Source organism: Ursus americanus, chromosome 20 (assembly GCF_024610735.1).
Source record: "Ursus americanus isolate L20-20 chromosome 20, mUrsAme1.1.p, whole genome shotgun sequence".
NCBI lineage: Eukaryota > Metazoa > Chordata > Mammalia > Carnivora > Ursidae > Ursus > Ursus americanus.
In genome coordinates this window covers 32,731,827-32,745,820 of record NC_142146.1, presented here as the reverse complement: position 1 = coordinate 32,745,820, position 13,994 = coordinate 32,731,827, and the positions used below count along the sequence as shown (strand labels likewise).

General features: G+C 38.4%; 1 protein-coding gene and 1 long non-coding RNA gene across 6 annotated transcripts in view; one reads left to right on the top strand and one right to left on the bottom strand.

Annotated features, from left to right (window-relative positions):
• The window catches only part of PPP2R3A (protein phosphatase 2 regulatory subunit B''alpha), a 205,041-nt gene extending 203,010 nt beyond the window's left edge, over positions 1 to 2,031 (bottom strand). For 2 of the 5 annotated variants that reach the window (XM_045791819.2, XM_045791820.2), the window contains exons 1-2: positions 1,879 to 2,027; positions 1,299 to 1,394 (exon numbers count right to left, since the gene is read on the bottom strand). The gene's annotated coding sequence lies outside the window, so the exon portion shown is untranslated. Of the gene's footprint in view, positions 1 to 1,298; positions 1,395 to 1,878 lie in introns of all 5 variants that reach the window. The other 3 variants (XM_045791823.2, XM_045791821.2, XM_087870215.1) reach the window with 3 other exon arrangements.
• An 81-nt stretch (positions 2,032 to 2,112) lies between these two features.
• Positions 2,113 to 13,994, top strand: part of LOC123788403 (uncharacterized) — a 38,080-nt gene continuing 26,198 nt past the window's right edge. Inside the window, exons 1-3 of the long non-coding RNA XR_015727878.1 lie at positions 2,113 to 2,232; positions 2,319 to 2,452; positions 12,528 to 12,622. This is a non-coding gene — a long non-coding RNA (uncharacterized LOC123788403). The remainder of the gene's footprint in view (positions 2,233 to 2,318; positions 2,453 to 12,527; positions 12,623 to 13,994) is intronic.

Genomic DNA, 13,994 nt, shown 5'->3' with positions numbered 1-13,994 from the left:
GGTGGTGGGGTTTTTGGGCGGAGAAGATGTTAAGAAAAGCTTTAGCTGTGTATTGAAAGGTGACAGGGGCTAAATCAGTGGAGACTATGTTTGCCAAAGGTAATGAGCCTATGAAGAGTTTGAAGGAAAAGTTACAGTTTGAACAAGTGCCCCCCTCAAGTACTCCATACTCCAAGATTACTCATCTCCTTTATTCCCTTCTTGCTAAAACAGAATTTTCATTCTCTTAGGGCAGAGGGTTTCAGCTAAACATTAAGGTAAAATTAATTCAGATTAAGTCAGATAACTCCTTCACTGTCCAAAATGTTAACCACATTTTAAAATATGCAAATACTTAAGAATACAAATAAATCTTTAATTAATTTTCAGGTTGTTAGTGGATACAACTATTTTTTACTCAACAGCCAAGTTGGTCCTGATAAAGACTTCTTCAAAGCTTTCTATTTTAAAAAAAAACCTTTACTTTGTTTCCCCTGTCCTCAATTTCTGAGCTCCCAGATTTATAAGAGATCCAAGTTTTCACCACAGCATCTCAAGTTTTTCTGTCAGAGAGGATAGGAGAGCCATTTGGATGCAATAAATGTGAACAGATTTATGTATAAATTAGGAGGGGTCTATAGATTTTTAAAAGGCTTTCACTAAAAGTCATGGATATTTCTGAAAGGAATGAAACTGAGATAATTTTAATGGTATCACCAAGAAAGAAAACGGTTATTTTACTACAACACAAGCCTGCTGCCTCCTGAGCAGGATGCACATGCCCTGACCTAGTATGGCAATTCCTAGGGTCTCAGCACTGGGTGCTCTGTTTACAAGAAACTGAGGCCGGAGACTAATAAAGAACAAAGAAAAATGCCTGGCACCAAAGGTTTGGGGGGATGCTTTGTACCTAAATGATCTGAGAAGGAACACCTCTTCAGATTTTGGAAGGCACTACAAATCACTCTGTTTTGCTTACGTGTTAAGAATTTTTATTTCGTGTTTTCAGACCATTTCCGAATAAGAAAATACATTATAATTTACAAACGGCAATTTATCCTCCCTTACATTTGCTGAACCCTAAAACTGGGTAAAATTTCCTTAAGCTTTACCAGAGTTGGAGGATTGGTAATAATGTAAGCACAACAGAGTTCAGATGCAACATCAACTCCAAGCCCGGCCAGCTGGTTTCCATCGAGAGGTTCCCCCGGGAGAAAGCCCCTCCGAGGCGGCGGCCAGGGTCGGCGCGGGAGAGACCCACCGAGGCGGCTCGAGGGCGGCCGCACGGCAGGGCCGGGGTGTGCCCGGTCTCCGTTTACCTTTGTTTCAGGTACTCCAGCTTTCAGCCAGGCCGGGGATCCCGCCCGAGGCCCCGAGCTGGTGACACATCCTTCTTTGGCCAAGTCGGGCTGAGGCTGGGCAGGGGGCGGGGAAGGAAAATAAAGCCTCAGCGCCTAACGACGTGACTCTCAGTTCTTCCAAAACGTTGGCATTTGTTTTTCTGCCAAGCTTTCCTGTTAACAAGTTCCCGAGGGCTGTGAGGGCGAACTGGCCTGAGAGCCCCAAAAGTGGGAGGGACAAGGCCGTCCCCCGCCTTCCTTGCTCCGTGGGTGCCCCCGGGGCAAGCGGTTTCCACACCTCCCGGGCTGCCACGGCCCGGGAGCGAGCTGGGCGTGCACAGGAGCCCGCGCCGCCCCAAACCCCAACTCCCACGGCTCTGCCCGCCGGCCCAGCGCCGCGCGGCCCCTCTAGCCCCGCCGGCCAGGCCGGTCCCCGCCCCCAGGCCCCGGCCCCGCCCGCTCGGGCCTCCGCGCGCCGCCCCCCGGCCTCGCCACCACCCTCGGGCAGGGCCTGAGGCACCAGGGTTCCAGGCCGCGCGGCGGGCGTCCCCGCGCCTACCTCAGCGCCCGCGGCTCCTCCTCCGGCTGCTGCCTCGGCTCGCGGACGCCGCTCGCCACCAGCACTCCCAGCGGCGCGGGATCTGGGAGACGAGTGCGGCGTGTAAGGAGCTGAGGCCCGAGCGCGCCCCGCCCAGCCGCCCGCCCGTCACCTCCTCCCCCTCATGCCCACCCTCCGCCGCGAGCTCGGCGCCCCGCCCCGCCCCGCCCGCCAGGCTCCGCCCACCCCGCCGGCCGGAGCCTGGAAGGGGGCCGCCAGGGGCGCCGCGAGAGCCGCGGTGTCCGCCGCCCGTGGGGTCTTCGGTATGGCGGCCCCGTGGTGACGCGATTTGTGGTGCTTACAATCGTCTGTCGGGTGCGAATCTCTCCCTCGGATTTGTTATTACCGTGGTTTTATTGCCATTGTCATTTTGTAATCGTTGTTATTGTTACCTTCATTAGTTCTTTTACCCTCCAGGAGCCGACCGGCTGATTCCGTTGAGGGGGGAGATGGCGGACACGCAGCCCTTGCTACTGACGGACACTCCTGGTCATCCCGATACTCCCAGTGGCCGGCACCTGTGCCACGTTTCCTTGTGAGCATGTTGTGTGAGTTTTGAAGGAAAAGAGATTTATTTTTAACTGTTATTGTGAAATTTAAGACTACAGAAAGCCATACAAACCCAAAGCACAGCTTAATGAATTATTCTGACACACACCCTTATAACCACTCCCCAGATTTAACTCTACGTAAAGTGGGTAAAAACACAAGTTCATCCATAGCAGGGAAGACACAGCCTGGGAACGGCTTCCCAAAATTGCCCTCTTGGTGACTACCACAGAAGTCGAAGGCCACCTGCTCATTATCATGCCCTCTCCAAGAACAAATGGATATTTCCCCAGAATTAGGAACCTCCATTCAGGATGTATTTGTAAAATTCTTAATTAAAAATATCAATAAATACATAAGCATATAAATAATTTAATAAATAAGTCAATCAGGAGATTGAGCAGTATGAGTAAGGAGCACCTAGGAGCCAAGGATTGGGTTTTCTATGAGGAGAGGTCCTGGGCAAGTGGGCTGTCCTCACTCTGTGTCACCAGCATCTAGCACAACATGGAATAGGTGCTGTGTGTATATTTATATTGCAAGGAAACAGACTTTGCTTACTGAAAATTTCATCTAAGGTCAATTTTTCCAATAGCTAAACTGATGTGCTCTGTGAGTTGCCTCGGTGCCTTGGGAAGAAGCCATAACTCTCTAAACTTTATATTGCTTTCCAGTTAAAAAAAATAAACCCTTTTAAATGCATTACAGTATCATATTTAAGACTGAGAGCAGTACTGTGAGAAAGGCAGGGCAGGACGGAAGGACTTTACAAAGGTCACAGTGCGATGCATACCTGTAAGAAGAGGAAGTTCTTAGTGAACTATAAAACGGTTTCAGTACTACTGACCCTGCCAATCCCTGCTGGATTCCTGGTTTGTCTTGACAGTTTTATTGCCTTAGTTTTTACATAAGGACTCCTTTAGTTCCTTTGCCATACATTTATATGCAGTATGACTTGAATTTATAAAGGACAGAGCACTTAACTGGAAATTTGATTTAATAGGATAGAGTCAGCCTCTCTGTCATGGGCACCTTGGTAAACTGGGGCGAGAGAGCTGCCAATTTGCTACCATTTATTGAGCACCCTGGCTCTGTGGTTGGTGGTGGGAATACAAAGAATAGAAAATTAATAAGACAATTTTTGCTCTCAAGGGTTTATAACAATTAGGGAGAAAGATTTGGAGATAAATGAGTGTTTAATTTATTTGGACAGTAGGGGAACAGTCCTGAGCACACTTAGTTCTATTAGGAGTAGGGAGAGGGTAGAGCAAGTCTTCTCAAACACAGAACATCTGATTTTTTTAAATTATGGAAAAATATCAAATATTACAAAAGTAAAGAGAATAATATAATGAACTACTATGTATGCATTACTCAGTTTTGATAGTTATCATCCCTTGGCCAATTTGTTCTATCTGAACCTCACCTTTTCTTTCCCTCCTTGGACTATTTTCAGGCAAATCATAAACAGTATATTATTTTACCCCAAATACTTTGCTATGTGTCTCTGAACAATACAGTCTATTTTTTAAAACCACAAAATCATTATAATATCTTTAAAAATTAACAATTTCTTAACATCTAATCAGTGTTAAAAATTTCCCAATTTTCTTATAAATGTTTTATATAGTTCATTTCTTCAGGTCAGGATCCAAACAAGGTCCTCACATTGCATTTGGTCAAAATCTCTTAAATTCTTTTCTTTCCTTGCACTTTATATGTTGAAGATATTGATTGCTTGTCCTGTGGAGTTCCCCCACATTCTGCACTTTACTGATTGTACCCCTGTGGTGTTAACATGTTTCTCTACCCGTTTTCTTCTCATAAACTGATAATAGAACTAGAGATTTGATCATATTTAATAAAATACAGCCCATAATAAAAAGTTAATTGTTCAAAATCAGACCCAGAACTTTCATAGATGTTAGAATTGGCAGACAAGAACATGAAAACAGTTACTGTAACTGTATCCCAAATGTTCAAAAAGTTAAAGAGACACAAGAGATATAAAAAAAAAAATTGTAATTCTAGAGATGAAGACTATAATGTCTGAATAAAAATGCACTGGATAAGATTAATGGCGAATTAGACATTGCCAAAGAAAACATTAGTGAACTTAAGTCATACCAATAGAAATTATCCAAAATGAAACATATGTAGGGGAATAAAGATTTAAAAGAATGAAACGATCATCACTGAGCTTTGGGACAATATCAAGTGGTCTAATATATATGTAAATGGGATCTCCCATTTACATATAGGGATAGGGACCAAAAATGTTTGGATAAATCATGGTCAAAAATTTCTGAAAAATTTTTTAAGTTTGTGTTTTAATCACCCAGTGCACATCACGACAAGTGAACTCCTAAGTCCCCATCATATATTTCACCCACCCCCAACCAAAAATTTCCAAAATTTATGAAAATTGTATACTCTAGATCTAAGAGTTTCAACATACCCTAAACACAAGAAACATAACGAAAGCCACATGAAGGTATATCATAATCGAATTGCTCAACATCAGTAACAAAGAGAAAAAAAGACTTGTTATATACAAGAGGAACAAAGAAAGGATGACAGTAGATCTCTTGTTAGAAACAATGTAAGCAAGAAGATAGTGGAGCAACATCTTTAAAGTAACCAGAAAAACAAAAACACCTATCAATTTAGAATTCTACTCTCATCTAGAGTATCTTTTAAAAGCAAAGGCAAAATAAAGACTTTTTCAGATGTACGAAAGCTAAAAGAACTCATCATAGCAGACCTGCACTACAATAAATGCTAAAGAAAGTCCTCCATGCATAAAGAAAATGACATCAGATGGAATTATGAGTATACAAAAAAGAAGGAAGAATAAAAAGAGTAAATAGTAACTGCATGTATAAACATACTTAAAAATTTAAATTATGTATTATTTTAAAGAGTAAAAATCCCTTTAAAAGATAATGACTAAACAAAATAAAAACAATGTATTATGGTTATGATTGCCAGATAAAATACAGGATGCCCAGTTAAATTTGAATTTTAGATAAATGTTACTTTTTTAGTATAAGTGTCTCTAAATATTGCATGAAACATACGTATTTTATAAAGTTATTCATTATTTATCTGAAACATACATTTGACTGGGTGTCCCATAGTTTTCTTTGCTAGATCTGGCAGCCCTAACTTTGAGGTTTATAACATAAATAAATAAAATACATGACCAATAAAGTTCAAAAAAGCCAGAAATAGGAGCGCCTGGGTGGTTCAGTGGTTAAACATCTGCCTTCGGCTCAGGTCATGATCCCAGGGTCTTGGGATCAAGTCCTGCATTGGGCTCCCTGTTGAACAGGGAGCCTCCTTCTCCCTCTGCCTGACACTCCCCCTGCTTGTGCATGCGCTCTGTCTCTCTGACAAATAAATAAATAAAATCTTTTTTAAAAAAGCCAGAAATAAAAGTACAGTGTTATAAATTTCTTATACTATACTTATACTTGAAGTGGTATAATTTCACTCGAAGGTAGATTTTGAAAAGTTAAAGATTTATACTATCAACCTTAAAGCAACCACTAAAATAGTAAGACAATAATAAAACAACAAAGGAGTTAAAACGTAAACAAAAAATTCAACTAACCCAAAAGAAAATGGAAAAAAAAGAAAAAGCCACAGAGAAGAGATTGGAAATATAGAAAATAATTAAGATGATAGGCTTAAACCAGACCATACCAATAATCTCAGCAAATGTAAATGGACCAAACACCCCCAATTAAAAGGCAGAAACTGGGTTAAAAAGATGACACAAGATACTGCTTAAGAGGAGTACACTTTAAATGCACAGACACAAATAGGTTAAAAACAAAAGAATAGAAAGAGATTTACTATGCAAATAAAAGAAAACTAGTCAAAAGAAAATATTTCAGATAAAGAATTTACAAGGAGTAAACAAAGTCATTTCATACTATAAAGGGGTCAATTCATCAAGACGACATAACAATTTTAAGTGTTTATGCATTTAATAATTCATGAAGGAAAAATAGGAGCAAGGAGAAATAGACAAATCTACCATCAATAGTTGTAAATTTCAATACCTTCCTCCCAATAATTGATAGGACAAATTGACCAAAAATCAGCAAAGATAGAGAAGACTTGAACACCACTATCAAGCAACTTCACCTAATTGACATTTGTAGGACACTCCTTCCAATAACAGAAGTCACATAGTTTCCAGTACACAAAATATTTATCGAGATAGACCAGATTTTGTGCCCTAAAACAAATCTCAGTAAGTTTAAAAGAATTCAAGTCATACAAAGTATGGTTCCTGACCAGAGTGGAATTATATTAGAAACCAATAATATGTCTAGAATTCAGTGTATTCCCTTCTTCTTCCCCTAACTCCCCTAACTCATCGCTTGTTCCTTTCTTGTCTTAGGTCAAGATCCCAATATCCACTCAGTTATTTAGGCCAGAAATTCTTAACACCTCTTGCTCCCTCATCTCTCTTATGGAGCAAATCTCCAAGTTTTGATTTTTCTTTCAAATTGTTTCTCAAATCTGGTTGCTCCTCTCTACTACTGCTTCCTCAGTTATGGGTAGCTCAGATGATCACCATGTCTCTTTGTGGGCATGTACTAGCCACCTAACTGGTCTCTTCCTCCCATCTTGTCCCTTTTAACTTACTCTCAACATGTGGCTGAACGTAGTGAACAATCTGTCACATTCTTATAGTTTCCCAGCACCTATTACATATAGCTTTCCTGTATTTGGGGAATCTCTACTGTGTTAGGAGTCCTGACTCTCAAATGGAAGCCAGAACTCACTTTCCCTGCATCTTTTGTAGCTAGGGGAGCATATGTGACCTAGGCTCACTCAGATGCACCACAAGATTTTAATTAGAGTGCAATGTGAAGAAGCAGGATATCAACAACAGAATAAGGTTGTTGGATATCTGTGCAAGAGACTCCAGAGATACTGTCTCCCCATAGGGGTAATGTGGTTATTCTGGGAAATCTGAAAAGTCTGAAGTTTGTGTTTGATTTTCTTTCTTTTCTTTTTGTTTACTCCTTCCCTCTTTCCTTCTCTCTTTCCTTCCTTCCATCCTTCCTTCTTTCCCACCTTTCTTCCTGTAACAGCTTTTTCAAGGCCTAATTCACATACCATATAATTCACCTACTTAAAATGTACAATTCGATGGTTTTTGGTATATTCACAGAGATGTATAAACATCATCAAAATCAATTTTAGAACATTTTCATCAACCCCAAAAGAAACCCCATACTGTTAAGCCACTCTCATTTCCACCCATCCTCACTCTTGGCCATAGGCAACCAAACTGATCTACTTTCTGTATTGATAAGTATTCTGGACATTTCATATAAATAGAATCGTATAACATGTGCCTTTTGTATCTGGTTTCTCTCATATATGTGGCATAACATTTTCAGGGTTCATCCATGTTGTACTGATGTGTGTATCAGTACTTTATTCCTTTTTATTGCTGAATAATATTCCATTGTATGGCCATCCTATAGTTCATTTATTCATTTACCTCCTAATGGCCATCTGGGTTGCTTCCCATTTTTGCTGTCACAAATAAGGCTACTATGAACACCCACATATAAGTCTTTGTACGGATATATGCCTTTGTATCTCTTGGTTATATATCTAGCAGTGGAATTGCTGAGTCATATGGTAACTCTGTGTATAAAGTGTTTGATTTTCTTTGTTTGAATGTTAATGAGCTAGTTTTTGTGAGAACCAGAATGTGGGAGAAGTTGACTCTTTATTTCATCATTTGAGTTTTTTAATGTACAAGGCAAACTTTTATATCCTGAAAGAAAAAAACCCAAACACACGTAGAGCTAATTTTGTTTAATAAATGTCAAATTTATCAAAGGTACTCCGTTTAAAAATCTAGTTTTTCTTAGACCTTTAACTTTAAACTTTATGGTTTTATTTATAAATGTATCCAATTATAACTTAAAATTAGCTTATAAATATGGTAGTTTAAGTTCCCTAAACATTTATTATTAACTCGATTAAATTCTTAGATTTTTCAAACTATAGCTACAAACGTAATATATTTGATTCTTTAAAGCACTTCAAACATTCAAAAAGCAAGCTTGTCATTCTAATAAACCAATATTCCTAAGCACTTAAACTCTATTTACAAACCTAATAACTCAGAAGTGATAGACTTAGTACCTCAGATTCTCTGAAAAATTCAAACACAGTTTACAAACATCATCAATTCAACTTTTACATGTCTCAAATTAAAATCCCCAATCTACTGTCAATTAAATCCCTTTAAACATTTAAAATTAAAATCACAAGTCTAAATTCAACATTTCAAGTATCCCACCTGTCAAATAAAATACATCCAAATTGCCAAGGGGATTAAAAAATAACTTATTCTAGAACTCAACACAAAAGGTGTTGAATCTTAGGTTTGAGTCACTTCTTCACTCTTATTTAGAGACTGTAAGATTGGCTGGTAAATTCAACAAAAGTGAGGAATCATAAGTAATAGTTCATGTACAGTTCAATATTTTCAGTTAAATGTTTAGAAGACACAAATGTTTAGTTTAGAATGTGGAAATATACTTCATTTTCCATACCCTTTCTTTGAGTATGAGCCTGTTTAATTAGAGTTTCAAAACATCTTTGTTGCGTAAACCACTCTCATTTAGCATCCTTCATGATTTTTAGTTTGGATTATGTTAAAATGGAGCAAAAACTTAAGCCACTTGCAAAGCAATGTAAATGTGGATTGATTTTTAGATTTTTAGATTTTCTTGCAATCTTTCATTAACTTAAACTTTCAGTTTAAGAATCCTTTTAGGGTTACCTGAGTGGCTCAGTGGGTTAAGTGTCTGCCTTCAGCTCAGGTCATGACCCCAGGGTCCTGTGATCCAGTCAGCATCAGGCTCCCTCCTCTGTGGGGAGCCTGCTTCTCCCTCTCCTTCTACCTCTCCCCCCTGCTCATGCTCTCTCTCTCTCCTGCTCTCTCTCAAATAAATCGATAAAATCTTTTTTTTTAAAAAGAATTTTTTTAGGAGTGCCTGGGTGGCTCAGTCATTTAAAGATCCAACTTGGGATTTTTGGCTCAAGTCATGAGTCCTGAAATGAAGCCTCATGTCTGGCTCTGTGCTCAGTGGGGAATCTGCTTGAGATTCTCTCTCTCCCCCACTCTCTCTAAAATTAATAAATAAATAAATAAATACGAAAAAAAGAAAAGAATTTTTTTAGTAAGTTGCCATTCACTAGTCTTTCTAAAGCATAACCAAATTTTCATAGGAACAGTAACCCTTCCTTTCCATACTTAGATTGCATGGTCTTTTGTCATATTTAATTATATTAGGTAATTATAATAGCAAACACAACTAACATCTGTAGATTTGGAAACAGATGCAACTGATTTTTGGTATGTGTTGTGCTCAACTAGTGGGAGCAAAAAATACCAGTATACTAGAGAGGGACTAGCTGTAAGCGCTCAGCTGTAAGTGTCCTGGGTATCAAATGGTATATTTTACAGAGGGAATGGGGAATGTTGGTTAATCTAGTAATCAAATTAAGTGGAAGTTGGTTTTAAAAGCTTCTTCCTCTTTCATGTTTTTTAAAATTAAGTTATAATTTACATACAATAAAATATATCCTTTTGAGTGTAGAGTGTACAGTCCAATGAGTTTTGACAAACACTTGCAAACATACAACCACCACTACCATGATCAAGGTAGAGAATATTTCTATAATCCCTCAAAATTCCCTTGTACTACTCCTTTGTACTCAATCCCTCCACACCTTTCCCCCAACCCCAGCTCCTGGAAGCCACTGATCTTTGTACAATTCTCTGGATATTCATCCAAGTTGTTGTGTGTATCATTAGTTTGTTCCTTTGTATTGCTGAGTACTATCCCATGTTATGGGTGTACCACAGTTTATTTGACTATTCACCTGTTGAAGGATATCTAGATTATTTCCAGTTCAGGGCCATTATGAAAAAAAGCCACTAGAAACATTTGTATACAGGTTTTTGTGTGAACATATTTTTCATTTATCTGAAAGTGATATGTCATTGTTGTTTAAATTTTCATTTCTCTAATGGTTAATAACATTGAACATTTTTCATGTACTTATTTATCACCTATATATTCTTTTTGGTGAAATGTCTGTTCATGTCTTTGGCCCATTTTCTAATTAGATTCTTTGTTTTCTCAGGCAGAGTTTGAGATTTCTGTATTTATTCTAGACACTAGTCTTTTGTCAAATACGTGGTTTGCAAGTATTTTCTCCCATTCTCTAGTTTGTGTTTTCATTCTCTTAATACAGTTTTTGCAAAGCAAAAGTTTCTAATTTTGATAAGGTCCAGTTTATAAATTTTTCCTTTTATGGATCATGTTTTGGTGTTAAGTCAAAGAACTATTTGCCTACTCCTAGATCCTGAAGATTTTCTACTATTTTTTATAAAAGTTTTACATTTTTACATTTTACGTTACAGCCATGATTCATTTGAGTTAATTTTTTTACAAAAATACATTAGGTTTACGTTGATTTCCTTCCTTCCTTCCTTCCTTCCTTCCTTTCCTTCCTTTCCTTCCTTTCCTTCCTTTTCTTTGCCTTTGGATGTCCAATTGCTATAGAACCATTTGTTGAAATGGTTATCCTTCCTCTATTGGCTAGCTTTTGAATGGTTGTCAAAAATCAGTTCGGCATCCAATAGCAAGCAGTACTCTTGATCCCCAGATTGGGGTTTCTAATACCACTCGCTGGTAAAAGGAATAGGGCTCCTTAGAGAAATGGTTTATCCTAGAACTAGGGAAGAAAATATATAAGATGATCCAGGAGCATTTTGTAGTATCAGAAATAAGGAAGTGATTAAAGAAAAAGCAAAAACACACGAATGGGGCTATGTCAAATGTGCACAGAACCCCACTAGAAGAGCTCCTAATGACCAAGATTAGAACAACTTGAACAAAAAATAAATGGAGTAGAATTAGATTATAGTCCAGGTAAATAAATATCCATGAACCTATACTGAGTTACGTGATTGAACAATTAATAAATAGGAGAGAATAGATAAATCTCCCCCTCAGAATTCCAAATGATTGATGCAGATACTTTATTCTCAAGGAGAGGAACATAAATCCCTACTCCTTAGGTGCAGGCTGTGCATAGTGTCTTTCTTCCAAAGACTGTAGTCTGAAAATAGGGGGAAAGCACCTTTAGAATAGCGAAATCTGACAAACATTACCTCAGCCCAGCTCAACATCAAATCATAAATCATGTTGATAAATATTGACTCTTAAAATGATGTGATAAAAATGGCACGTTACTTCTGTAATCTTCCTTCCAATAACCCATCACTCCAGTTTTACCATGAGAAAAACATCAGACACATTCCGAAAGCAGGGCATCCTACAAAGTATATGACTAGTACTCCTCAAAGCTGTCAAGGTCACGAAAAAAGGAAAGTCTGAGAAGTTATCATAGATAAGAGGAGCCTAAGGAGACATGAAAACGAAAAACAAAGGGAATCTGAATACACTATGACTCTTAATTTTAACGTATCAATATTTATTGCTTAATTATAATAGATGTACTATACTAATATAAGATGTTAATAATGAGGGATACTGGATGCAATAAATGGGAACTTTTTGTGCTATCTGTTTAATATTTTTTATAAATCAAAAACTGTGCTTAAAAATAAGTCTATTTTAAAAAATCATTTGGGCATATTTGTATGGCTCCGTTTCTGGGTTCCCTACTCGGTTCCATTGATTCATTTATCTCTTCCTTTGCCAATAACACACTGTTTTGATTACTATGTGGGATTGTCAGAGAGATAGCTATCTAGTGGACTTTAATAACTGGATGGATTTAGGGGCGCCTGGGTGGCTCGGTTGGTGAAGTGTCCAACTCTTGATCTTGGCTCAGGCCTTGATCTCAGGGTAGTGAGTTCAAGCCCTGTGTTGGGCTCCAAGCTGGGCATGGAGCCCACATTTAAAATAAATAAAATAATTGGGTGGGTTTTGCCCTATTTTTAATTGAGTTGTTTATTTTCTTATTATTGTGTTTAGAGAATGTGCCAGTGTACTAGAGAGAAGCCTACTGTCTGCAAGTATTCAGCGTGCCTTAGCACCAGTTGGAAGGTTTTATAGAAGGAATGGAGAAGGTTAGTTAATTTAATAATTTAAGTGAAAATTGATTACGAAAGCCTCTATTATTTTTATTTCTAGATTTCTTCCCAGAATGAAAAGGATGCTTACCCAACTGAGTTACCATTAGTTACTTGGAGAAGATGTGAGACTATTATATATTTATAGGTTTTTTAGCAGTTAGGGCACTGGGCCCTAGATCTAGGTTCACCATCCAGAATTATTCCTCCCGAACTACACTCTGACAGATTGGATCCCTTCTTATATAGTTGGGTTTTTTACCAAAAGAATCCTTAAATATATGCCTTTCAGCTGGAATTTATCTTGTTTCATTACTTAGTGAATTGCATAGTCCCTAGATATACCTAAGGTTATATCTTGACCCCTCACCCCTCTTTTCCCCCCAAACCTTTTTCAAACATTTTTGGATTTGGGTTGATAGGATTTTGCACCCACCTCCCTCCCCATCCCAACTAGTCTGCAACCGCCTAATGAAAGAGTTCTTGATGTTTTGGGATCCATAGACCCCTTTGGCAGTCTGATGAAGCCTATGGATCTCTTCCTAGAATAATGTTCTAAAATCTATTTCACAAAGGAAACCAATTATTGAAATATAGTTATCAAAATATTAAAACAAATGTGTAGTACATTTATATATGCTTCTTTGTTAACAGATTAAATATCCAGATCTCATGACAAATTTAATTACTATCATAATTTCACAGTAATGGTGAACAAAAATGATATTTCAAGATATTTGCAACAACCATAAAGATTATTATTTTGAAAATACCTATAAATTCTACTAGTGACAAAGTCATCAGTACTACTAAGACTGCTGTGGTTTATTGCCTCCATTTATAATCGAAGGAAATGCTACATTTTCAGTTACAGGTTAGTGAAAATAAAGATGCGATTTTTTCCCTCCGTCTGAGCTTATGGCGTAATGGAATTCCATTTCTGTACTGTGAGATTCTTCACGTTTTTCACATTTTTTAAAACTTGTCTCATCTATTACCATTTTCTGTTCATTTTTATTAATCCCTCTGGGACGAATATTAGAAGGAGATTGAAGGAAGTGAGGGAAATCGGTGACTACAGACTTGACTCCTGGAACAGATGCCTGTCACTCGGCCCATCCCCCTTCTGTTACTCCCACACTCAATGCGCTGCCTCCCAGGCCCAGCCAGCTGTTGCAAGCAGCTCCCCAACTGTGAAAACCAGCCAAAGTCACAAAGGGTGTGGAATCTGCATTGGTTTTTTGGATTTATCTGCAATATCTGCCCACAGCTAGCTGTTTTCTCTTCCTTGTGATCCTGACACTTGTCATGTTGGAAAAGTGTTTTGCTTCAGACATCCTGAATGAGGGCAGGTCCTTTGGAATGTGTG